Genomic DNA, 26,234 nt, shown 5'->3' on the forward strand with positions numbered 1-26,234 from the left:
TCATTTCAATGGATACCCTTTGTCACCCAGCAGCCAACCATCCAGCCAAGCTGGAGCCATGAACAGCCTCGGCACCTGGGAGTATTGCAGTATGTATGCATCATGGGAGCTGCGGTACCTTGCACAGACTTGCAGAATCTATCTTCCTATTCACAAAGGCACCCAGCTGACCCATTGGCTCCTTGATGGCCACATGAGTGCAGTCTAGCAGTCTATGGCACCCTGGATGTGGGGGAACCCAGCAATAGCTGTGAAGCCTCTGGCTCGTTCAGCCTGGCTAGCTGGTCTGTCTGGTAATGAATGAATGTGAGGACCCGCCTGAACAGAGTGCCCATTATGAGCTTGATGCAACTATGGACAGCTCACTGGGTCACTCCACACAGATCCCCCATTGGCCCCTGGAAAGATCCGAGTGCATAAAAATTGAGGGCCACTGTAACCTTCAGAGCCACTGGCACTGGGTGCCCACCCACACAATTGGAGGCGACCTCCAGCCCAATCATATGGCATAATGATGACATGGTGTCCCTAGAGAGGTGGAGCCTCCTATGGCACTGGACCTCAGACATGTTCAGGTAGCTGGATCTGACAGCAAGATATTGGCATCTTCTGAGGTCCTGTCCACCTTGCTGTCCCTGCTGACCCTGCACCACATGTGCCTGTGCCTCTCCTCTCACAGGTCTCTCCCCACGACGCTGCCTATGGACACCTGGCCTCTGCCTTCTGCCCCTCTCTTCCTCCTCAGAGGAGGTGCCCCAAGCAGAGTACACAATCCCCATCTCCTGAGATGGCACTGCCCCGTGCACTGAAGGTTGTACTGGGCAGAAATGCTCCAACAGGGTTGACAAAAGAAAAGTCCTCAGAACAAGGCTAACAAAACAAATACTTCAGAAGAAACCAGAGGAAAAGGTCTGAAATCTCAACAATAAAGCAACAGCAAACTCTCACCTGAACTCCCAACAACTCACACAGCCAATGCTCTTTCCCCCATTTATCCCTCCCTTGGATGAGAAAAGTGAAGAAATGAGATGGCCGCCTGCCTGTGTTGCCTGTGCACCGAACAAAAAAAATCACATGGGTAATGTAAAATTCAAGTCAATTGCCCTTTTAATTGCCTTAAATAGCTGATTAGTTGTCGGCAGGCGCGCTGCTGAGTCCCGTGTGCGCCCACTGACCGTACTATTGCGCAAATGCGTGATGACATTGGGACGCATGCCCAGCTTCATCAGGCGCAATTTAATGTTCTTCTGGGTAGGCTGCGCGCCTGAAACTAGCACGTAAAATTCTGGCCTAAGTGTCTATTGCAGACTTCACTATACGAATAAAAACATTCTCACTCATAAAAAAACCCACTTACTACATTTACATTCCTTCAACTAAATAAAGCCTTATAACAGCAAACATTTTATTCAAGTGCACAATCTCTTATAACATCAAGCATTGGAATTCATAGTCCACTTCAAGAAGTCTAGAACCACTTGTAGCTATCAATCAAACTGTGAAATGGCAGGCACCCTACTGGGATAATGGATGGTTGTGAAATCAATCATGCAGCAGTAATTCAGGCTTATGTCAACAGCAAGGAAGGATTATGTTTTAAAATACTCCTGACTTTTTAAAAAAGAATTAAAGGGCAAGACTTTTGAATGCCTTGACAACTTGACAGCAGTCTTGGCATACTTTTGACAGCTCCCTTTGACAAGTCCTCTTGACATGTTTGACAGCTCCCTTTGATGGCTTCTCTTGACTTTTGGCAGGTCCTCTTGCCATTTTTTGATAGGTCCTCTTGACAGGTCCTCTTGACACTTTTGACAGGTTCCTTTGACAAGTACTTCTGACAGTTTTAACATGTCTATTGACAGTGCAGTGAGCTTCACACTGATGAGTTTATCCACTTTTTACACACATTTACACCTAGTTTTAACAATTCCAAAGGGCGTCTTACCCTGCCCAAAGGGTTCCTGACCTACCCCAAAGGGCACCTGACCTCCACCAAAGGGCACCTTACCTCCCCCAAAGCTGTCCTGGGACCAGATAAAAAGATGTACTTTACCTCTCCTGGCTATCTAAACAATTTCACAAAGTTTAGACCAGATTTAATCTTCACACTTCAGGTTTCATACTAAAGCCACACCAAAACCCCATTTGAGTAGAGGCGGGTGATGATTTAAATGGCCAGCTGCCTCCATAAAAAGTGCATGCGCGAAATGCACCCAGCCCTATCCCGCCCCCATGAAAATGGGAAATGCAGTATTTGGAGGTGTGACTTAGATTTTCGGCCACTTGCGCCAATTTTGCCTGATGGAGAGACTCCCTGTTGTGATGAAAATTTGGGCCCTAGAGTCTGGGTCCGAGGACCTGACAGTGGTGCCGCAATAAGTCTAATGACCTCATGCAGGTGATCAACATCAGTGAATGCTTTTTCACGTAACATATCCTTACACATTACAAAACCAGCCTCTCATGGTGCTCACTCCATTGTTAAGCTTCTTACAGCCAGTTGGTGAAGCAGGAGACCAGAAGTCAATCTTCACTTTTTTAGATTTACTTACAAATTGAGACATTACAAATGTATAGCTCCTAACCCTAAAACCCAGTGTTGATAATTATTGCTTTATACTGTTTTGATTAACCAATAAACCAATGAAATAAGCAAATTTTCATCCCCTGTGAAAAGGGTTCTTCCATATTTTTGTACCTAAAACAGAAACTCTATTTCCCAGGGTGATAATGCACTCCAGACCTTCCAGTGCCCACTGGTTGCAGAAGGCCTCAAGCTTACCATTGGACGCCATGTGCTCACTCTCCAGGGGTTGAGGGGGGTAGGGTGGGTAAAGGGGTAGGGTGGCAGGTGGTTAGGGTGGTAGGTGGGTGAGGTAGGTGAGGTGGGTAGGATGGCAGGTAGGTAGGTGGATTAAGTGGGTAGAGTGGCAAATGTGAGAGGTGGGCAGAGTGGCAGGTTTGTGAGGTGGGTAGGTGAATGAAATGGGTAAGTGGATGAGGTGGGTATGTTGGAAGGTGGGTAGGTGAGTGAGTGGGTAGGTGGGTCAGTGGAGTTGAGGCAGAGTGGGCTGGGGAGGAATCAGGTGGTGGGGGATAGTCAGGTCGAGCAGGGGGAATGGGGGGAGTTGGGGGTAGTCAAGGAGTCAGGTAGATAGTCGGGTGGTCGGAGTGTGGTCAGGGTCGTTCAGTGTGAATGACTGGGGATTTCAGTTGTATAGTTACCCAGGAGTTAGGCTAGGATTTTTCTGTCTAACATTTCCTGAGTAACAATCCTGGTGAGTAAGTCAGAACTGTCCAAAGTCTCTGACTCTAAGTCAGAGTTTCTCGGAAGATCCCAGGGAGCAGGGGACTTGCCCATTGGAAGTTCAAACTTCCCAGGCAATTCCTGTGGTGTCCTAGTGTTGGGACTTCCATGGCATAACTTCTGGAGTACTATCCGGTCTTCCGGAGACCGGAAGATCTGGGCCATTACTTGAAAAGGAAATATTTACAAGGCCACGGGTAAAAGATAGGGGAGTGGCACTAGGTGAATTGCTCCTTCAGAGATCCAGCACATTAAAAACATGCTGAGTGGCCTCCTTTTGTGCTTTAAGAATTCTGTAACTGTTTTATGATTCTAAGTGGACATTGTATCAGTATAAAAATAAAAATACCTGGAAAAACTCAGCAGGTCTGATAGCATCTGCGGAGAGGAATACAGTTAACGTTTCGAGTCCGTATGACTCTTCAACAGAACTAAGGAAAAATAGAAGAGAGGTGAAATATAAGCTGGTTTAAGGGGGGGTGGGACAAGTAGAGCTGGATAGAGAGCCAGTGATAGGTAGAGGCAAAGAAGAGATTGCCAAAGATGTCATAGACAAAAGGACAAAGAGGTGTTGACGGTGGTAACGTTAGCTAAGATATGTGCTAAATAGGTGACATTAAGGGTAGAAAGCAGGATGAGCAAGGTACAGATAGCCCTAGTGGGGCTGGGGTGGGGGGAAGGGATTGAAATAGGCTAAAAGGTAGAGATAAAACAATGGATGGAAATACATTTAAAAATAATGGAAATAGGTAGGAAAAGAAAAATCTATATAAATTATTGGAAAAAAGGGGGATCAGAAAGGGAGTGGGGATGGAGGAGAGAGTTCATGATCTAAAGTTGTTGAACTCAATATTCAGTCCGGAAGGCTGTAAAGTGCCTAGTCGGAAGATGAGGTGCTGTTCCTCCAGTTTGCGTTGAGCTTCATTGGAACATTGAAGCAGGCCAAGGATGGACATGTGGGCATGAAAGCAGGGTAGAGTGTTGAAATGGCAAGCAACAGGGAGGTCTGGGTCATGCTTGCGGACAGACCGAAGGTGTTCCGCAAAGCGGTCACCCAGTCTGCGTTTGATCTCTCCAATGTAGAGGAAACCGCATTGGGAGCAGCGAATGCAGTAGACTAAATTGAGGGAAGTGCAAGTGAAATGCTGCTTCACTTGAAAGGAGTGTTGGGCCCTTGAACGGTGAGGAGAGGGGAAGTAAAGGGGCAGGTGTTGCATCTTCTGCGATTGCATGAGAAGGTGCCGTGGGAGGGGGTTGAGGTATATGGGGTGATGGAGGAGTGGACCAGCGTGTCCCGGAGGGAACGATCCCTGCGGAATACCGCCAGGGGGGTGAAGGGAAGATGTGTTTGGTGGTGGCATCATGCTGGAGTTGGCAGAAATGGCGGAGGATGATCCTTTGAATCTCGTGGAACCTCCCCGTCCTTCATCTTGGGTCTTGCGATATCTCACCAGGTGAGCTCTGTTGAACAATTCTCTGATTACTGGTCTCCAAAAATTTGCAAAAGTTCCAAGGTCAGAGAGATCGTCAGTCTCGATTGTATCAATACATCATGCTTCACTTAACAGGTAGTGCTTTCTCTTTGTGTTTTTTTTGTGAATGGGACATTTGAGATAATGAACACATTTTGCACCCTGCAGACTTTTCCCGGCTCCAGGGCTTTATGTACTATGGAAACTCTTTTGCTCAACAGATACAAAACGTTTAATTAGCATTTGGTAACATTCTGCTTATTTAACCAGCAGGCACGATTTCTCAGCAATGTGTTTGGAATTTATTTCTTTTCCCAGAAGGAAAAAGAGGTTCAGACCAGTGCTCTTATTTCCCAGTGTTTATTGTTTTTTTCCTTCTGGGTCAGCATGTGCCCCCCCACCCCACCCCTCACCATGCCAACCCCCTCTCCCCCCCCCACCCCCCACCCCACCCCAACTATTTGTTTCTGCTCCTTTTGTCTTGAAAGTACTGACTCTTTGGATGCAGTGATCCACAGACACACCAATATCATGGCGTCATGGTCATTTTAGTGTGGGCTCTGATAGTAATTGTTAGCCCACCATTCAACCATAAATGGAGTCACAGCCAAGTGCAATCCTGCACTCACCTGATGTCTACAAACAGATGCTTTCATTGGGAGTCATTGTATGGCTATCAGAATGGAAATCATATCCAATTTTCTCTTCCCTAACCCAGTACATTGAGACCAATTCTAGTTGCTGCAACTACTGTTAGAGATCAACTAGCTCCACATAGATTGAAGATCCTTCCTGGGTATGGCTCAATTACTGATTTGACCAGCGGAGGCTCTGCTTTTAATATATTTTTAAAAGTTAAAGCAGTACAGTACTGCACTTGCTCCTAGAAGTTCTGATACCCAACTATCTCAGTAATCACTACAATGTATAAAAGTCATTATGAGTACTTGATTAAAATACATGATGGAGACTACTGAGCATCATTACTGCTTCTGTTATTGTGGATATGTCTTGGGATTCCTTGGTTTCTTACTCTAGAAAAGATCTTACTGGAGGTAATGGTCTTCATTCAAAATACCTTTACATCACTAACTACTTGCAAAGCTATAGAACATCAGGACACAGCTACAACTCCTCTCTAAGGTGCTTCTCACTCATCTTCTCTTCGTGAGTGACATTACTATAACATAACTCCTTACACATATGCTCAGTAGCTATTATTAAAGTTTCTCTACACTGCTCTCAAGTTGTTCTTATGCCTTGACAGCAATATGCATTTCTTTAAATATAAATATGTCTGTCAAGCACTTTGTTCTGCAGTTGCAGCTTTCCTCAAGCACCAAGGTGAAAAATACAGGGAGCAGTAGTTATTATTTTCAATTTTAGTAGAGCTATGTTTTGCCAGTCTCCCAGTAACACTCGGCTGTTTAAATTACTACCCAATGTCTTTCTCCATCAGGTGCTAGGGAGAAGTAGAGTTAGAAATTTTGACAGTTGTTCATAGGTTTGTGACCAAAACAAGGTCAGTTGACATTTTTTTAGTTTGTAGTCTAACTAACAATGGAAAAATGGCAATTGGGCATCAGCTGCATTTCTGTAATGTAAAAGTGAATATTATGTAAGCTGCATAGGTTAAATTCAGTCACAATTCGCTGCAGCAAGGCCATAGTTGTTTACAGAGGGTTGTAAGAGCACTGAGACACAGTCTTAGCTGAATGGCCTTGGCTGCATGGGACAGCCATTCCACCGGTGCTCTGGTTAATGCCACACAGCCAGCCATATGAGCCAGATTGCCTCAGCCCACACCAAGATGCTGCAACCTGCAGCCAGATTCTGAAGGCGGCCATCTGAAGTGTCTCAATGGAAGCTCAGCAGCCTTATACTTCCCATGCTATAGTCACTGATGACAAACTTTGTAGGATAACCAGGATAGATGAACAAGACTTGAGGGTTTCACAAGGGTGATTGTTAATTATCCCTGTTAAACATTGTAGGAAGGAGGTCTTGTGGCCCAGTGGATAGTGCTCCTCCATCTGAGCCAGAAGCTTTGGGTTTAAGCCCCACTCCAGAACTTGATGGCCAAGGAAGATGCATTTATAACACAGCATACACCAACATACATCAATGGCAGATTGTAAGAGCAGGAAAGATTCCTGGTCATCCATATGATGGAAAGAGAATTAGAGCCTGTAACATCACTATTCATTGCTCTGGACTACAACATGCATGTAAAAATGTATGTTGCCACGGATTGTGGACTCCTTGGGGGACTGGTTGGCTCAGTTGGTTGGATGGCTGGTGTGGATCAGATTGGTGCCAACAGTAGGGCATTCAATCCCTGTGCTGGCTAGGGTGGATTCAGAACCTGCCCCCTTGCCATACCCATGGTGGAGGTTGCAGCGCTGTGTGTCAAACCTGCCTTTAGGCAGAGAACAGAAGAGGAAGCATTATAGACAAATTAATCTTTATTTGTGGTTGTTGATTTCAGGCCGGATTTTCCCCTTGGAGGCAGGAATTAGGAAGTGGGTCAAATTCCAGGTCGCGAACCCACCTTTGTTGCCAGTCTGCCGGGAAGCAGGATTTTTGGCAATCAGAGCCTTAATGACCCTAGAGACAAGTCTGCCGTCCAATTAGTGGCTGGGGTGGGGTGTTGGCGGGAATGCAGGAGGGACATCAAGGAATTGGGCCATGTTCTGACCTCTAATGGCAGCCATTGCTGTGCTTGCTGTTTGCAAATGAATGCTTTAGGGGGAAGAAAAGTTGCCAAAGTTCAAATTTCCCATATTTCAGAGGGCAAAGGATGCCCTGGAAGCCAGGACATTTTTAAAATCAGTTAAATTTTATTTTTGGGACTCCTCTGGCATACTCAGGTTCTTCAGTGCCACTTCAAACTGCATCCTTTCACATAAGCTTACAGCCGATCCTTCCCTGCCACCATTGAGCTGGTTTGATTTTTGAGAGATGCTGAACTCTAGCCACATTGCTGAAAATTGGAAAACTAACTGAAAAGGGGCTCAACAATCTAATCGCTGCGTTTTCTCCCCTGCCCTTGGAAAAATAGTGGAGTGTGGAAATAGGGGTGGCACTTGGCACCATGCAAGGTCACAATCATTTTATTCCCGTCTCACCTGTGCTCTGTCCCAATTTGGGTTGGGAAAATCTGATCCTTGGTGTCAGTGTTTATATTTGTGGTGAAGTTGAACTCACTACACTAGCCTCAAGGAGGTTAATTGGACGGTGATAGTAAGTGGTGATCAGGATTACAGGACTGTTGTAGAAGCTGATTGGAGAGATGGTTCACATGAAGCTGCACACTAAGAGCTCTGACAGCTGGGGGTTGATGTGGCTCCTGCTGTTCCTCCTCCTGCTACTCCTTCTGCACTTATTGCTCCTCAATTGATTACAAAAGCTTGTTGTTTATTATCACATAGTTATACAGAATGCTGCAGACAATCACAAATCTGGATATATGGTCAAGACTGTACTCAAAAGTTCTTCCTGTCCAATCAGTGGAAGTGTTGCTTGAGCATGCTGATGGTCTGTGGAATGATATTTTTGGCTGGAGCCATTTTAAGTCAGCTCTGCAGCCATAACCTGATTTCTAACAGGAGTCATGTTTAAAGGGGATCACTCTAATTGCTCACTACAGCCAGTAACATGATAGCCTTGTTAGGAAAGGATAAAAGTGGCACAGGAACTGGCACAAGATGAATGATGACTGGGTGGAATTTTTACATCACCCACCCCCTCCTCTGGAATTACGCTAGCAATCAAAAGGGCCATAAAAGAAGGCACAATGATGGTGAAACTGTGTCCATTGCCTACCCACTGCCACTGGTATTTTATCAGTGATGAGGGAAGTGTCGGGCACCCTGCTCACAAATGGCCCTTAAGCGGCAAATTTATTAATTAAGTGCACAGGCCAAGTGGCAAGTCTAGGGGTGGGATGACTCCTATTGGACACCCTGTGACCAATGGAGGCACCCTCCAAGGTAGCTCTCCACCGCGTGTGTGTTCCTCTCTGCCCTGCAGAACCCGGCCACCATTCCGCTCCCTGGGACCGACCAGCCTGGCTCCAGTGAAACCCCAGACTTACCTTCATGTCCGACTCCATGGCTCCTATTCCTTGGGGGCTGCCTGTGATCCCAGCAATTTTCCCAGTGGTGCTGCTGGGATTAAAGAGCTGTGAGCTATTTGATTGGCCAGTAGCTCTCAGAGGCATGACTCCCTCCCAGAGTTGGGCAGAAGTTCCATCCCGAGTCAATTGACCCCCCCCGAATCAAGTGAAGAAATAAGAAATTTACAAATGGATATGGACAGGTTAGGTGAATGGGCCAAAATTTGGCAGATGGAGTTTAACGTGGATAAGTGTGAGGTTATCCATTTTGGTCGGAAGAATAAAAAGGCGACTTATTATTTAAATGGAGAGAAACTTCCGAATACTTCAGTGCAGAGGGATCTGAGTGTCCTCGTGCATGAATCGCTGAAAACTAGTATGCAGGTACAGCAGGTAATAAGGAAGGCAAATGGAATTTTGGCATTTATTGCTAAAGGAATAGAGTATAAAAATAGGGAAGTGTTGTTGCAACTGTACAAGGCATTGGTGAGACCGCACCTGGAGTACTGTGCATAGTTTTGGTCCCCTTACTTGAGGAAGGATGTAGTTGCACTGGAGGCGGTTCAAAGGAGGTTTACTAGATTGATTCCAGAGATGCGGGGCTTGTCTTATGAGGAGAGATTGAGCAGTTTAGGCCTAGACTCACTAGAGTTTAGAAGGATGAGAAGAGATCTAATTGAGGTATATAAGATGCTAAAGGGGATAGACAAAGTAGACGTGGAGCGGATGTTTCCCCTTGTGGGGCATTCTAGAATGAGAGGCCTTAGTTTTAGGCTAAGGGGTGGTAGATTTAAATCAGAGATCAGGAGGAATTACTTTTCTCAAAGGGCCGTGAATTTGTGGAATTCACTACCTCAGAGCGCAGTGGATGCCGGGACGCTGAATAAATTTAAGGAGGAGATAGACAGATTATTAATTAGTAATGAGTTGAAAGGTTATGGGGAGAAGGCGGGAAATTGGAGTTGAGGCCGAAATGAGATCAGCCATGATCGTAATGAATGGCAGGTCAGGCTCGAGAGGCTGAATTGCCTACTCCTGCTCCTAGTTCTTATGTTCTTATGTTCTTAATTAACAGTTGCAGAGCAACCTGGCTAAGTGGAGGCAGCTTGCCACAGCTTTTAAGCTAGTGAGGCCACCACCTCCATGTAAAATTACTCCAGGACTATCGGGAAATCTGTGATTGCAGACAAGCTGGATATTTGAGGGAGTGGAATCCCTTTCTATTCAGATAGATGCTGGACTGGAGATGGAAACGCCCAAAGCAATGTGGGTATACCCTACCATACTTTGCACTCTTTGGGAAGCCCGCCGTGTAGGGAGATCATGGTGCTCTCTCATCCTGCTATGCTCTATCCTTGGGAATGTAATGTAGTTGCTTCTTCACAAAGAAAGCTTTGGTGGCCTCCCTCATACAATCATGAATAGCTTACTGGGAGAATTGCTGTTACCACTTGCCTCAGCTTAGAGTGATCCTGTGGCATAAAAGCTAAGAGCCACAGACCTTGACAGCCACAGGCAGTGCTGTTCATGCATCGACTCAAGGCTCAAGTTGTGGCGACAAAAGATGACATAATCGTTATAGCTTCTGTGGTAAAAGGAAGGACCCTGCCACATTGCTCCTCACTGGCATTAAGGTAGGATTAGAGCTCCCCAAGCATCTGCAATGGATATGGTCCTTCTTCTCCCAGGCCTGAATTTTCTGGTGGGCATGCGGGGGCGGGCCCCATTCGCTGACACGTAAAATGACGTGCAGTGACATTGGGCGTGCGCCCGATGTCACCGCACGTCATTCCAATCTTCAGTTCGACGGTTGCGCACCAGAGTCGGCTGCGCGCCCGCCGAACTGTCAAAGGCCTATTAAGACCGTTAATAATCTAATTAAGCTGGTTGTCTGGGCTGCCCATCCAACCTTAAGCTTGGTGGGCAGGCGAAGAGCCCAAGCGGCCTTCACATTTATTATAAAACCTCATCCACAGCCGTGATGAAGTTTCATGAAGACTTTATCAATTGAATAAAAATTTTTATCAAAATTCATTGACATGTCCCAGCTCATGTGTCACATGAACGGACATGTCTGAATATATATTATTTTATTTCTTTATTTCAAATCTTCATAATCAAACTAATATCCCTGAAGCAGCTCTGTGCCTCAGGGAGATTTTTGCGCTCTACTGCGTGTACGCGTGAAAGAGTGTAGGCTCCGACTCTCCCTCCTCCCCCTGCCTGCAAGGGAGCGCTCAGCGTTTCTGGTGCACGTGACACTAGGCAGACCTTAATTGGCCCGCCCATGTCAAATGGTGGCACGCAGCTGCTCCCGCCCAGCCCACCTGACGGGGAGAAAATTCTCCCCCCAGTTTCGCCTGATCTCTCCAGTCTTCTTTGCTGTTCTTCTTCAACCTCCTGTTGCAAAAGCAGACCTATGAGACCACCTATGACTGCAATAAAACTTGTGACTGCAGACAAAAGCAGCCCAACACCGGCGAACAGTTATTAGCAGAAGTCAGAAATCAGAAGACAGAAAATATGCAGAATAATGCCCAGAAGTTAACAACCACCAACAACCACCCCCCTCCCCCTTAAACCAGCTTATATTTCACCCCTTTCCTATTTTTACTCAGTTCTGTTGAAGGGTCATGAGGACTCGAAACGTCAACAATGCTCTCCTCCGCCGGTGCTGCCAGACCTGCTGAGTTTTTCCAGGTATTTCTGTTTCTGTTTTTGTCCCAGAAGTTAACAGCTAGCCAAAAGAACCAGCAGCAACTAATCTATGTGTGGTGGATGAGTCCTTTAAGTAGCAAAGCTAATAAAACTTTACTGCCTGTTAATGGCACGAGTTGCTGAGTGAATTTATCACATGGCAAGTCAGGCGCTGGGGCAGATCAATTTGATGAAATTGAAACCTTACAATGCATAGGACCTTTATTTTAAAATGATAAAGAATCTTTAAAATAATTCTGGCGGGTACATTGGATGCCTATCTTGATCCAGTATTGTGGGGTGCCACACTTGCAGTGTGGAATATACAGTGACAAAGTGCCCACCATAGTGAACCTATAGTGACTGATTTACACCTGTAAAAAACATGTAGTGTAATCAAATTTCTAGGTCAATTTCTCTCACATTTTTTGCAGCAAGCAACATGTGCATTCATAGAATATAGATATGAAAAACCATTCAAATTCAATGTTAATATATCAGAAATAGGATATAATTCCAAGAAACCTTATACTGCAGTTGCTATTTTTATCTTAATCTTGATTTATATTTATTTTATCACAGATTTTCTAACATTCACTCAGACCTTAGAAATTCACTGTTAACTCTTGATTTTGACTCTATGCTCTTTAAGGTAAGGGATGACTGGAAAACAACAATTTTTTTCTTGTGACCAGTTAAATGGATATAATTCCAACTGTGTCACCCTCAGAAGAAGATTCTTCTCTATTGTATGAATAACATATATCTATTTTCATAGCAATACCATATTCTATGCAATTTTCTCCTGTAAGTCTGATGCTCAACTGAATTAAAAGTTCCTGAACCCTTAAGGACCATAACAGCCATAGACAGAGCCTCTTTTGAAACATTGATCTTACTGCCAATTTAGACAATAACAGACAAATGAAAAAATGAGTACTAAAGGGCAGTTGGTTATCACATTGTTGTTTTACCTGTGGGAGCTAAAATCAAATACACCTTAGGCTAGATGAGAGACTTCTTGTAAGAGTCTGACTTGAAATAATTATGAATCAATTCCAACCAGGTTCCCAGTGATTACATATCCACTATGCACCGCATTGGCACTAAACTGACAATTTAACTCAGAAAGATTACAAAACTGGTAGGATTAAGGAATGAAAATGTCAGACATATGTTGCACTGGCATTCTGGTAAGGCAGTATAGAGGGAGCACTCTCAGCATGTAGCTTCTGCTTGGGTGACAAAAATGGAAAAGTATCTTGTTCCTCATCAACAACATCCTTGATGAGCACAAAAATGCATGATGACAAGTCAAAAATAATGCAGTCCTACTTTTGGCCATGCCAGTGGAGTAAGGGGATATATATTTAGAAGTCTCTTTCCTCAGTTCCTTACTTGAGAGAAATTAGACTGTGAGGTTCTGAACTAGAAGCATTTCCCTTCAAGGAAATCAAACAAAGTGACCTACCTAGGTCATTTTTGCATCCTGCTACTTTTCAACATAGTGTTATTGACAGTAGTCTGGGAACAAATTTATTTTCTCAGAGGCATGAGTCTTGAAGGAGTCTACTAGAGGGAGGGACTGTGTGTATGAAATGTGGGCAGTGTTTGATTGTTCTGATTCCTGAACTAGCTGTACGCTTTAGCGTTTCTCTAACCTTGTGGAGCTAGGATAACCTTGTTACCTGATTAGTGTTGCAAATATTTTCAACAGTAATTTAGCATTTAGCCTGGCACCCAGGCTCAGGAAAGTTCCAAATCCCTGCTTAACATAATTATAGCTAGCTTAGGCCAGACTGAGTGCGTGAGCTATAAGAAATAACTCCTTTAACTTTTTTGTCCCTTAGTTTTGCTCCGCTCATATTCTTAGTGTAGTATAAGGGTCTGGCATAGAAATGGTTAACGTGGGACTGGGTACAGTACTGCCCACACTGTAAAGTAATACATGACCTGAGTCTAGAGGGCAGTCTTGTGTTGGACTGAAGTACATACATCTTACAACACATAGGTGATTTTGGACAATCTACCGATGCCATCCTGCACATTGTCACCAGTAAAGATGCAGAAAATGTGACTGTCAGACTTTCCAGAGCTCTGATTATGATGTTTCATTTTCTTGTGAAGAGGGTATCTTCTATTGATACACTTTGATTTCCTAAATACGAAGAGTTAGAAGATCAGATGACAGGAAGATGAAACAAAGATCATGAAGTGATTTGTGATTTAAATTGTGAACACTAATAACAGGAATGACTTAACTAGCATGGGTGAAATAAGCTGCCTTTAATCTTTTACTTCCTAATGTAATTTTTGCCCAGTTTTTGTATAGTGGTATTATGCAACTAATTGACATTTGTTTCAGGAGAGGGTGCAATGAGGAAGGGATAATTAATGATTGATGAAAGCTTATGAATATTAGTGAAATGCAGGCCTCTAAAGGAACCAAAAGATAAATTAAAAGCAAAGTATGTATGAAGTTCAGTGTGAGGAAATGAGGAATTCTGAGTGAAAACACATGAAAACAACTTGAAACAGAGCATCGTGTCAGTTCTTGAGGAAGTTAGGGCAGAATTTTCCCATTAGCGTGCGGGGGCGGGACCTGCACATTGACGTGTAAAATGACACGCTGTGACATCAGGCAAGCGTCCTGACTTCACCGCGCGCCATCGCGATATTTCGGTGGGCAGGCGCGCGATGATCTCCGATGCAGGCCCGCCATTAATTAACAGGCCACATAAGGCCCTTGAGGCACCAATTGATGGCGATTTTTCAGGGCCCGTGTGATCTTCAGGTCGTTGCATGGGCGCAACTGGCAGGCGGGTATGAGACATTTGTATAAACCTCATCCACAGGTGGGATAAGAGGGCTCGGTGGGGTCACGAGTATGCTCTGTCAAATATTTAATTTGGTAAGTAACTGATACTTGCCTTTGTGAGCTGAAATACTTCAAAAAGCATGCCAGCTGCTTGGGCTGGACTCACAGCCTACAAGTCAGCACTGTGCAGTAAAGAATCATTTTGGGGCCTGCAGGTTTCAGGAAGCCGTCCCTTAGCCTGGGAATGGGAGTTGAACTCTCCACTGAAGGCATCTCCTCTGAGGAGGAAAGGAGGGCTAGAAGCGGGAGGAGGCCAGGAGTGTACATTCAGCCTCCAGGGGAACCACCTTTGGGAGGAGAGGCGCAGGCACAAGAGGTGCAGGGCCAAGAGGTAGTCCAAGGCAGAAGGGGCTGCAGAAGATGCTACTACTCTGCTGCCAGGCTATACAGGCGGCGAAGGAGCTATCTCAATCTGTCCAAGGTGCAGTGCTGAAGGAGGCTCCATCTCTCAAGGGAGACAGTCAACTATATCTGTCAGATGATTGAGCCTGAGATCTCCACTAACTGTGTGGGTGGACACCCCATGCCAGTGGCTCTAAAGGTCACAGCTGCCCTCAACTTCTATGCCTCTGGCTCCTTCCAGGGGTCGATGGGTGACCTTTGCTCTGTCTCCCAATCAGTTGTCCACACTTGTGTCAAGCAGGTTACAGACGCTCTGTTCAGACATACATTGACCTTCATCCACTACCGTTGGGACCAGGCAAGCCAGACACAGCAAGCCAGAGGCTTCCTGGAGATTGCGGGCTTCCCCTGTGTTGAGAGTGCAATAGACTGTATACATGTGGCCATCAAGGCGCCAGCAGGTGAGCCCAGTCAACAGGAAGGGATTCCACTCCATGAACGTGCAGATAGTGTGTGATCACAGGATGCAGATTCTACAAGTCCATGCAAGGTACCCAGGCAGCTCCCACGACGCCTACATCCTCAGACACTCCCAGGTGCCGGGGCTCCTCAGCCCGGCTGGTTGGATGGCTGCTGGCTGACAAGTGCTATCCCATCAGAAGATGGCTTATGACGCCTCTCCGCCATCCAAGAACAGAAGCTGAGCAGCGGTATAATAGGATCTATGCCTCCACAAGGGCTATGGTGGAGAGAGCCATCAGCCTTCTCAAAGTGCGCTTCTGATGCCTGGACTGTTCAGGGGGCGCACTCCAGTACCCCCCCAGATCGTGGTCGCTGATAGTGCTTGCATGCTGCACTCTCCACAATCTTGCACTGGAAAGGGCGATGCTGTGGACAATGAAAATGTAGACGCAGTTGCTGCGGCTGCACACGATGAGTCCAGCAGTGAGTCCGAGGATGAGCATGCACAGGGAAATGCTGAGGGGGTAGACGCTGACCCGGGCATACTCCAGGGAGGCAGGGACACCCGGGAGGCTTTAATCCAATGAACCTTCAGCTAGCACACCACATATGGATCTTCAGTACAAGCCTGGGCTGCAGGCTCCATACTTGATTTCTGAGTGCTAAATCTGCCTGGAAATGAACATTAACTAAGGGCCTTGTCAATAAAGCTGAATGTCATACAAATCACTCATAACATTATTGGTAACCATCCACCTGCAGAAGAAAAGAAGCACCCTCAGCCATGGTGACATGTCTGAATTTAATGGTATAACAAAAGGAACTTAAGAAAACAAAATGACAAAGGTGTTAAACATCACACCAACTCATAAAGACCTCAATGCGGGCCAACATAAAAGCACCAGTGATAAACCCGTGGTGTACCTAAAGTATCTTATGTTTATGCTTTCGGGTGCTATGTCTTGGTGCTGCCCCCTCACTGGAACTAGCACCTGAGACAGCCTGCTCACTCTGCTGTCCTGTCAGCCTTGATGACCTTGGAGGCTGTCCTCTGGCCCGTGGAGCCTGTGCTGGCCCTGCCTGGGAGGGAGCTGCCAGTTCCACAGCTGGCATCTCCCCAGTCGCCGCAGCCTCATCGGATGCAACGGTCACTGACCGAGGGGCGGAGGAGCTGCAGCCCTCATCCGGAGTGCCCTGAAAGGAGCCCACAGAGATGACAGGCAGCTGCTGCGCCAACGTGAGTACCGTTCAGACCTCCCTGCTCACCGTGGATGGATGGGCACCAAGCTGGGAAATTTGGTGCCCAGACCATCTCCCACACTGGCACTGACCAGCTGAGGTCAATGCTGATGTGAGGGCTTGCTGGTCTGAGCGCATCCCCAGGAATCCCTGATTGGACTCCTGGAGGAACCTCTCCACGAGAGTTGCCACTCTCTCCATGGAGGAGGCATGGTACTCGGCCATGAGGCTCATTGCATCGGTGATGGTCCGCGTAGACTCCTCCATCATGGACACCAAGCCAAGCATAGCCTCATGTATCTCCACAAGATGCTCTCGCACACCCTGCCACATTTCCTGCGTTTGCTGCGTCGCAGTTGACTCCAGAGACACATCATCAGCCATCAACTCAGCATGTGCCTTGTCCCCTGCAGTCCTCCGACTGTTTGCGCCATGGGCACTCTCTGTCTCCGCCAGTTTCTTCAGTGACTGTGAAGTGCCCTCACCGCTGTGCCCCAGGACACTAGCCGATGATTTAATTCCCACCGAGGTGCTATTATCTACACTGGTGCCTGCCTGGTAGAGATGGTGTGACGCTTGTGAGTCCGAGACTTCAGGGCCCTCAGGTGTGAGAGGGGGCCCCCGCTGCTCCTCCTCCCGGCCCTGCTCCACTGATGCTGAAAGGAAGAACAAGGACATTTGATTAGTTAATGTGGAGACAATGTCAATGTGCATCCCTATCATCCAGATCTTGATGCACTCATCCTTCCAAAAGCAATGGTCAAGCCATGTTGCAAACTTCAATCACTGAACATTCAGCACTTCCATGGCTGTTGGGAGAACGATGGTGACCTCAGTGCTGCCTGTGGTGGGTAACCTCACCGACACCGGTGGACCTGGGCGCTTAGCGCCTCTCCAGATCTAGGGCCTCCTGCTCAAACCGGTTAAGCATTGCCACCTGGGCCAGCCCTCCGCCAGTCCTCACCCACTCAGCGGCATTTTGTGCATTCTTCTCCTGAAAAGGAGAGAAGAGCATTGATTAGTGCTACTTGTGCCTGGATTCTCTTCGCAGACTGCCCACCCCAACCAGAGTGAGACATTGCAGGGTTCTAGTGCCTTCTCACCCGGCTGCTGCTGAACACTCACACAAAGATGCCAGGCCTGTTGCCCTCCCACCCCCTCTTTGGCCAAATGCTGCCTACATCACATGTGGCACACACTCCTTCCATAGCAAGGAGGCGCAAGCACGTGGAGCGCAGAGTGCAGCAGATCGATCGGTGCCACGCCACCTTGAAGCTCCCCTCCCAGCATGTCATCACCCTGACTTTGACATGCCCTGGAGTTCCAGCACTGCGCCTAGGTGCAGATCCTCCAGGTTGCCCCCAAAACAGTAATATGGGTCTCAGTGTACCACATGCTCAGGGTGCTGAACCCATCTCATCGCCGCCCTCTCAGGGTGACCTCGGCTTAGGCAATAACTGCTGGCCCACCCAGCGAAGGATGAATGCCATCAATGATTCAATGCAGCCACTATGCTCAGACTTAGGGGGAGGTGGGATGGCTGGTGGTGGGGTGGGGTGGGGGGTGGGGGGGGGGGGTGGGGGGGCAGCCAGTGTTTAAAGCCTACCTGCTGGGTTAAGTGACCAATGCCAGCATGGTACTCATCTTTCCCCAGCGCAAGAGGTCATTGAAGCGCTTACGGCACTGGATCCACTTGCGTCGCACCATGTCGCGGGAGCTCACCGCCTCCACCACCTCCTCCCAGGCACGTTTGGTCATGTGGGGAGGCCTCCTCCTCCTGTCCTGGGGTACCAGGACCTCCCGCTGTGCTGCCACCTTCTCAAGGAGGGCAGCAAGGCAATCGTCTGAAAAATGAGGGGCACAGTGCACTCCTGCCCTACCCTCCTGCCTGGCCTGCTCACCAGCAGCGCTCTGGGGAGCCCTTCCAGTAGCCATGTTTGATAGCCTTTGTTTAAACAGGCCGCAAGGCTCGCCATTGGACCCGGTGGTCATTGCAGCCACACCACCGCCCGCCCACTCCCACTGTCCTCGGGAGCTGCGATTCATGCTGGGCGGGTTTTAATTGGCCCGCCAGCGTAAAATGGCAGCGCAGGCCCAATCGCGGGTAGCAATCAGGTCTGCGCCCGCCTGCGCCCGCTCCTGCTCCGCCTACCCAACAGGCATAAAATTCTGCTCATGGACTTTACATACATACATACTGCAGAGTTTAAGTACAGAATAATTTTATTATGCAAGTACTAGACCAGATATACTATGTCCCCAGTCATATATTTCCCACCAAATTTCTTTGCTCAACTGCCCAAAAATGAGGCTGTATGTCACATTTGACAAAGCCTGCCCAATATTTACAAGCACAAACATGTGTATCATATTAATAAAATGCTCTGAATAACCTTTAGGGACTGGTCTCTGAAGGATCACACTTAAATGATAAAATAAATGTAAATGGTCTCATCATCCACTTTTTAAATATAAATCAAGATGAACAACATGCTTTCTGTAAATCAAAGCAGACCATGTTGTCCTTGTACGAATGCTTTGTTAGGCCTCAACTAGAATACTGTGCCTAGGTTTGTTCTCCTTATATGGTGAGGGATATTGAAGCTCAAAAAATAATACTAACGAGGCCCGCAAGATTAATACATATTTTTAACCACCTTGGTTACTCAGATAGGCTCAAAGACCTGGGTCTGTATACTTGAGAAGGGTGCAGGCTTGGGTGATTTTATCAAGGTTTATAAAACAATTAGGGAGGGCCAGGGATCATGTTCATTAGCTATGTAAGGATAGAACTAGGTTAGATGTTTGGCATTTTTTCTTTTCCCAAAGAATAATGGACCTGTGGAAAAGATTGCTGGCTGGTGAGGTGACATTGATTCACTGTATAGCTTCAAGAACTGAATCTGTTTCTGGCTAGGGCAAGGATCACTTTGCACTTGAGCTAGATTTCCTATAATATAAATTAACAGCTATGTGATTGCCTGAAGAGGTCGGAGCAGAATTTTCTGATATTTTCCCTTTGTCAGAAATTGTACTTAAAGAGATAAAGCATAAGTGCAGTGGAAGTACGGTGTTAATATAGTCTGTGCACCAGAAATCAGCCCAAATCCCAAGACCAAGAAACAGATATATGAGGAAGACTATTCAGTCCACTCAACTAATTGTTCCAGAAAGACATTGCAGTGCCCTCATCAATGTAATTGTTTCTTAATTGATATTTTGCCTTCTCTGCCTTATTTAGAACTCCATTCTACATGTGGATCACTCATTGTCTGAAGTCGTCCTTAAATCTATTCTGAGTTTTCCTTTTCCTTGTTTGAACCATGACCTTTTGATGCAGCTGTGCTTGAAGTAGTACTCTGGAATCACATTTTTCTATCCTATTTACATTTTAAACTATCACTTTGAGAACACCTTTAGTCATTTCCTTTTGAGAATGAGTGGTCAAAGTATTTACAATATTTCTTCATGACTCAACCCTCCAATAATATAGGAGAAAAATGAAAGAATTTTAATTACAGAGGGCGGAATCTTCCCTCTTGGAGACTAAGGCCAGAATTTTACAGCCCCGTTGGTGTCAGGCGTCATGGCGGGCGGGAGGGGAACAATATGACGGGAACGCCAAAAATCGATTTTATGCCATTGTGAAACCAGTTTGCGATTGTCCGCTCGGGAACATCGTTTCAATACATTTGCATCTATTGTAAGCACTGCTCGCCGGAATCGTCCCTCCACGTCAAATTTACTGCCCAGTCAGCCTAACTTCAGAATGGCGTGCTTCATGCAGCACAGACAAATTGAAGGAAACACTCAAGCACATGTCAGGAGGGTTGGGGGCAAGGTAGAACAGACAGACTGAAGGAAATACTCAAGCACATGCCGGGGGGGGGGGGGGGGGGTGGTGGGGGGGGGGGTGGGGGTGGATGTGAGGGAAGTGACCGCACGCTTGGAAAAGCTTGTCAAAAGTGAGCATTATTCCGTAGCTGAGACTGTTCAGCTGCAGCTCCATTGACATGCTTGGAATCAGGCCTCTGAAGCTTTTCTGCCCACTCAAGCAACACAAAAGCATGAATGTGCCACCAAATGCTCCAGAACTTTCACCCCTTGGGCACAGACTGCAAATAAATGTGCATTTTTGGGGGCAGCAGAGCAATTGGCTGACTGGGCAAGTTGTACAGTCCCCTTGCGAAAGGTGGTTTTATGTTTTTGGTTATCAGGTTCGCTTTGTCCGGCAAACACTAGCTGGCCCTTTGATATTAACACATTAGTTGGTGCTTGAAACAATATAGGCAGAGAGACTGAGTAACTGAACAACGCTGATGGTTTATTGGAACTAAGAACAGAGCACTAACACCATGTGTGCTTCTTCAATCACCTTGACCTCTAGACTTATAGATACCAAAGTAGCCCGCGCTGTGTAACAATTGGTCAATACAGTCACATGGTCAATTAACTACATTCTCTTAAAGGTACATAACACTCCACTTTACCACAGGTGGCCATGGCACAGTCACTGGTGGAGGTGCTCACAGCTCCTTTCAATATCTTTATTAAGATGTGGTCCAGTATCTGTTATGGTTCAAGCTAACAGCGCAGCCTTGTAGTGCAGGTTAGGAGAATGCCTGCGCCTGAGCTGAGAGCACAGCATGCAGTCCAGTGACCGAAGCTGCCGCCAACCAGACAAGTGGATTGGGGTGGAGTTGGGTGGAGTTGGGTGGCGTTTCAGACAGCCAATGAGCGCACTACACACTGGCAATCCAAGTGGTCCTGCATCTCCTGCATAGGTGAAGCAGCCTTCAGATTTAACCAAGACAGGTTCTTAGTACACCCATGCTAACCCATGCTTTGATCCTCTTTTTGATCCTGCAGGAGGAGAACATCCGGATCATGGAGCCTGGTGATTTAGTGGTATGCCTCTGGCTTATAGAGCGAATAAGAAGACAGTCGTGAAGGTACCTGGCTGGCAAAGGGAGGAGCATCTCCCTCAAGATGAAGGGGTGGCAGGGCCTGCTGCGCACGCAGCTGAAGATCCACAGCGCGCCATTGCTCGTAGGTGCCTTGCTAGATCCAGGGTCTATACACGACGCCTGTCATTCGTGCAGATGACTGAGAACCAGTGTTGCAGAAGACTGCGTATCCAGGGAACTGGTCGGCCACATATTCCACCTGCTGCAGGATTTGGTGCCATGGGGATATGGAGGGCATCCACCGCCAGTGAAAGTGGAAGTTACCACAGCACTCAATTTGTACGCCATTGGCTCCTTCCAGGGCTCCACAGGTGACCTGTGTGAGATATCGCAAGCCTCCACACACAAGTGTATCCAGGAGGTCACAGATGCCATCTTCATGACGGCACAGAATGTTGTGCATTTCACCCGGGATCAAGAAAGCCAGGAAGCAAGAGTGCTGGAATTTGCACAGATCTCAGGTTTTCCAAAGGTGCTGGATCCCATCGACAGCATTCACATGGTGTTTAAATCTCTGTGGCAACAGCAGTCAACTATGTCAACTGCAATAAGGGCTTCCACTCACTGAATGTTGACCACAAACGCATCCTACAGGCCTGTGCATGATACCCAGGGGGCGTCCACAACTCCTACATCCTTAGCAGGCCTCAGATCCCTGACATTTTCCAGGGTCCACAGAGGCTGCAGGGTTGGCTCCTTGGGGACAAGGGCTACCACAGAGGACGTGGCTGGTGACGCCCATGCGGCGGCCTCAGACTGCAGCAGAGTGATGGTACAACGAGGTTCATGCCATGACCCAGACTTTGGTGGAGCAAATGATAGGCATTTTGAAAATGAGGTTCCGGCACTTTGACAGGTGGAGCACCGCAGTATAGTCCCCAGAGGGCGTTGCGCATCATCGTCGTTTGTTGCTAGCTCCACAACCTGACGCTGCAATAGGTGAGGACCTGGTGGAGGAGGAGATGGAGGAACTGCACGTATTCTCCGATGAGGAGAATGACGGGGATGACGATGATGAGGTCCTCAAAGGCGACTATGCCGGCGATGAGGCCATCGCACTGGCCAGGTGAGGCAGGCGCACTCAGGAGGCCCTCATAGCCCCACGATTCATGGAGTATGATGACGAGATGCAGTGAGGACAGTCCTGACATCCTTACCTTGCAGCTGTGAACATTTGACTCCTGTGTGGCTGATGGCAGCACACATACTGTCAGTGTTCAGTCTCAGGTCATGGAGGTGCAGCGGAGTGTTGGCCAGGGGCTGCAGCCGAACTGCTGACACATAGGCAAAAGCAACTTTTGACCTGAAGTAACCTGAGCTCAGTCACTGGCCTGAGCTGGCTGGAACCAGTTTGAAATAGCTGAGTATCGTGAAAAACAAAGGGAATGTGATAAGACACAAGTCCTTATTTAGGAAAGGAGTAATGAGATAACGCTACCTAAATCCTTGGGATGGAGCCAATAAGGAGATCCCACGGACTAGGCAAGCAAGCCTAAACCAACGGGAGAGAGACAGCACAGCTTGAAGAGATAAGATTCAGAATAAGAATGGAGAATCTCGGGCGTGGAGCCAGCCAAGACTCCGGGGAACAACCATCTCCGAAGTGGAAGAACCTACGTCAGCAACGTAGAGACGACGTCGAGAGAGAGAGAACGGAACGCCTGGCCAGCGTCAGCTCTCCTTTTCGGGTATTAGCTTTTATATTCTGTGACCACTCAAGGAGTGTCAGAGAAACTTAGTGGGTGTGCGTTTAGATCCTAGTTTGGGTATAAAACTGTATAACCTGGTGAAAACTGCATGTCTATATCTAACCAGACGTATAAGCTATATGTATATGATCTAACAACGTGAATAAAGTGAGTTTAGAGATAAGAGAGAATTGACTCTTCTCCTCTTTGTACTAAGCCAATAACCGTTATCAGTGACCCCCAGTCAACAGGAGGCCCTAATAGTCCCTAGATTCCAGGAGGATGATGACGACATGCAGTGAGGACACTCCATAGATATTCACATTGTCTCTGTGAATGCCTGACTCCTGTCTGGCTGAGGGCAGCTCGCTTGTGCTCTGTGATCAGGGTCATATCATGGAGACTTAACTGTGAAACTTTAAATGCACCTGATCCTTTGTCAGGAGCACAGCATCACCAGTCACAAATGGTGAAGAGATGGGGAGACCAGCCCCACCTCAAAGGTGCTGAGAGCACACACGGCCAATGACAGAACTCTGTGACACCTGCCCACGACATTCTTGCAGCAATGACAAGCACCATCGAGGTGCAGGCATCACTAACCTGTTCAGTGAATGTGAAGCTGGACCATCACTTTGGTTTGCAGGTTACACACTGCACAGCAGAGGCCCTTGACTGAGACACCTGCCTTACCTTGTGCAGGAACCGAGGTTTCAAATTTGAGTGACGCAAACACTGCTCATCATAACATGGAGCCATAGGCAAGAAGACATTCTTGGGAGTTTATTTACAATAGTGAACATTAAGCACAAGTGATTAACACCTGTGTCAAAGCTGTGCAACTAGCGGTGTATTATTGATCCTCTTAATCACATTTCGGTTTAATGTTTGTAAGTTTCCTTTAAATTTTGTCCTTGTTTTCGCAGTTTCCCTTTAAGGGGCTGCCTTTTACTTTGTCCCTGATTTTGCGATTTAGTTTAACTGGTTGTACCCCGAAAGAGTTACATCTTCTTAGTCTTCCTAACTCTGCCAGTATGTCTTGGTGCTCCCCCGACATCCACAGCGGAGCTGGAGGCAGCCTGCTGCCCAGAAGGAAAAATTAGTTTGGACCAGTACTCTTATTTCCCAGTTTTTATTGGTGTTCCATTTTAAGGTATACAAGATTAGTTCAGAAGAGTATTTTTATTTCCTCCTGGGTGACTGTTCATCAGGCAGAGTTGTCAGAGGCCTTCTACAGACTGGACCGAAGGATGGAGGAGACCGTCCAAATTCTCCCTGCTGTCATGGATCTGGCATACAGGCGCATCGAACTCTCCACTGGAAGGGTGGCAGCTACCATGGAAATCCAGGTCCAACTGTTTCTGCCAGATTTGCGCTCGGACCTGAACACCATCAGTCTATCCATGGATGCATTCCAGCAGTGGCTAGGTGAAAGGGTGACAGGACACATCGATCTCTCTCCAGGTAACCCTCCTCCTCAAGGAGGAGCCATTGGGCACCCAAAGGGAGGAGGTGCGCCAGCCAGGCACTCCGGGAATATCAACCTCAGACATTCTAAGGGTGCCCTGCTGCTCCAGCTCCTCTCTACTAGTGACCCCATCAACTCCAGTAGGTCAGGCTGAGGAGGGTGCACATGCACCTGAGCAGGAGACCCTTGGCAGGCTGGGGTCCTCAAGGCCTCACAGGAATAGCAGTCAGTAGGATGCCTCCACCTTGCTGCGGATGTCATGACTGCACCTAGAGGTATCAGTAGGGTTAGGAAAATTAAGAAGTATTGAATGCACGCTGATGGCATGTGTGTTCACATATTGCATATAGTCGTCACTTTTGTAAATATATGTTGAATCTATCCATCTCCAAGCCATGGATTGCATTTTTATTCAATTTGCTTCAATGTTTTACGATCATTTAAGGGTCCTGAATGTTGCCCCCAATGTCGTCCCATCAGAATCCTCATTTGCATAAATTCTCACACATTTTCACCACAGCCACATTAGTTTATAATTTCACACCAGTAACATCGGGCAATGTACATCATTTATGACAGTGCTACCTGGACAATACACCTGTCAGCCATTTATCTCAGGCAAACATGTTTTGGCCTCAAGGCCATTGATTGGCTCATCAATTTTGTTGAATTTACTGCTGCTGTTGCACTGATTTCTCTTGTTTGTGGGTGGCACGAGTAGTCGTCGTGACTTACATTAGTTTTGTATGACCAATGTGTCACTTAGAATGGCTTTTGCAGTGTGAGAAACTGCTTTTGAGAACTGTAATGTAAGCCTTTGAAGCTCATAGGCTTCCATGCCTCTCTGCAGGGAGATGTAGTTTAGGGCTGAATGTCCCTCCTTGTTGAGTTCTCATTTTCTGCACGCATGATGCTGAACTAGTCAAATAAGGATACAAAATGCGTCTTAGACTTGACTGCAAGATGGAGTAGAATGATTTCAGAGGGGTCTGTTCACCTCGATGAAGCTGTTTCCTGAGCTCCCACTATCTTTTTTTGGACCTGCACGGCTCTTTCGCAAGGCATTAAGTGGTCCTTGGGTAAAGGCACAGCACTCAACTCGATGTGGAATTCATTGCATGAATTGAGGATCCTCATTGACTTAGGATACATAGGCAGGAATTGCCTTGTGAGATGTACTGTCTTGAGGACTGTGATGCTCTCAATGCGATGCAAATGCAACTCTCTTAAGGCCTCAGCAGAGTCTTTGCAAGAAAGAATTACTCGTTGGCTGTTGTGTCGAGAATGACTGCACAAGATTTTGTCCTAATGCAAAGGTAATCTAGGACAGAGACTTGTCTGGCTACTAAAGATTGCGAGGTCCTGAGTGGTTGCACTTCAGCCAAACATTGCCCTGGTGAGGCACACTCTGTGAAGACAATGCAAACAAACCTCAAAATGTTACTGCATGATCTAGATGTTAATAGTTACTGATTCATGATGTGAGAATGGTAATTGGGGGGCAGATACATGATGATGCCTCAACATTCTGCATTGAAGAGAGCTGGTCATATGGTGCTCTCATGATGCTGGTCCCTGTTGAGCCATCCATCAGGTA

The sequence above is a fragment of the Cetorhinus maximus genome, chromosome 9 (assembly GCF_964194155.1).
Source record: "Cetorhinus maximus chromosome 9, sCetMax3.hap1.1, whole genome shotgun sequence".
Taxonomy (NCBI): domain Eukaryota; kingdom Metazoa; phylum Chordata; class Chondrichthyes; order Lamniformes; family Cetorhinidae; genus Cetorhinus; species Cetorhinus maximus.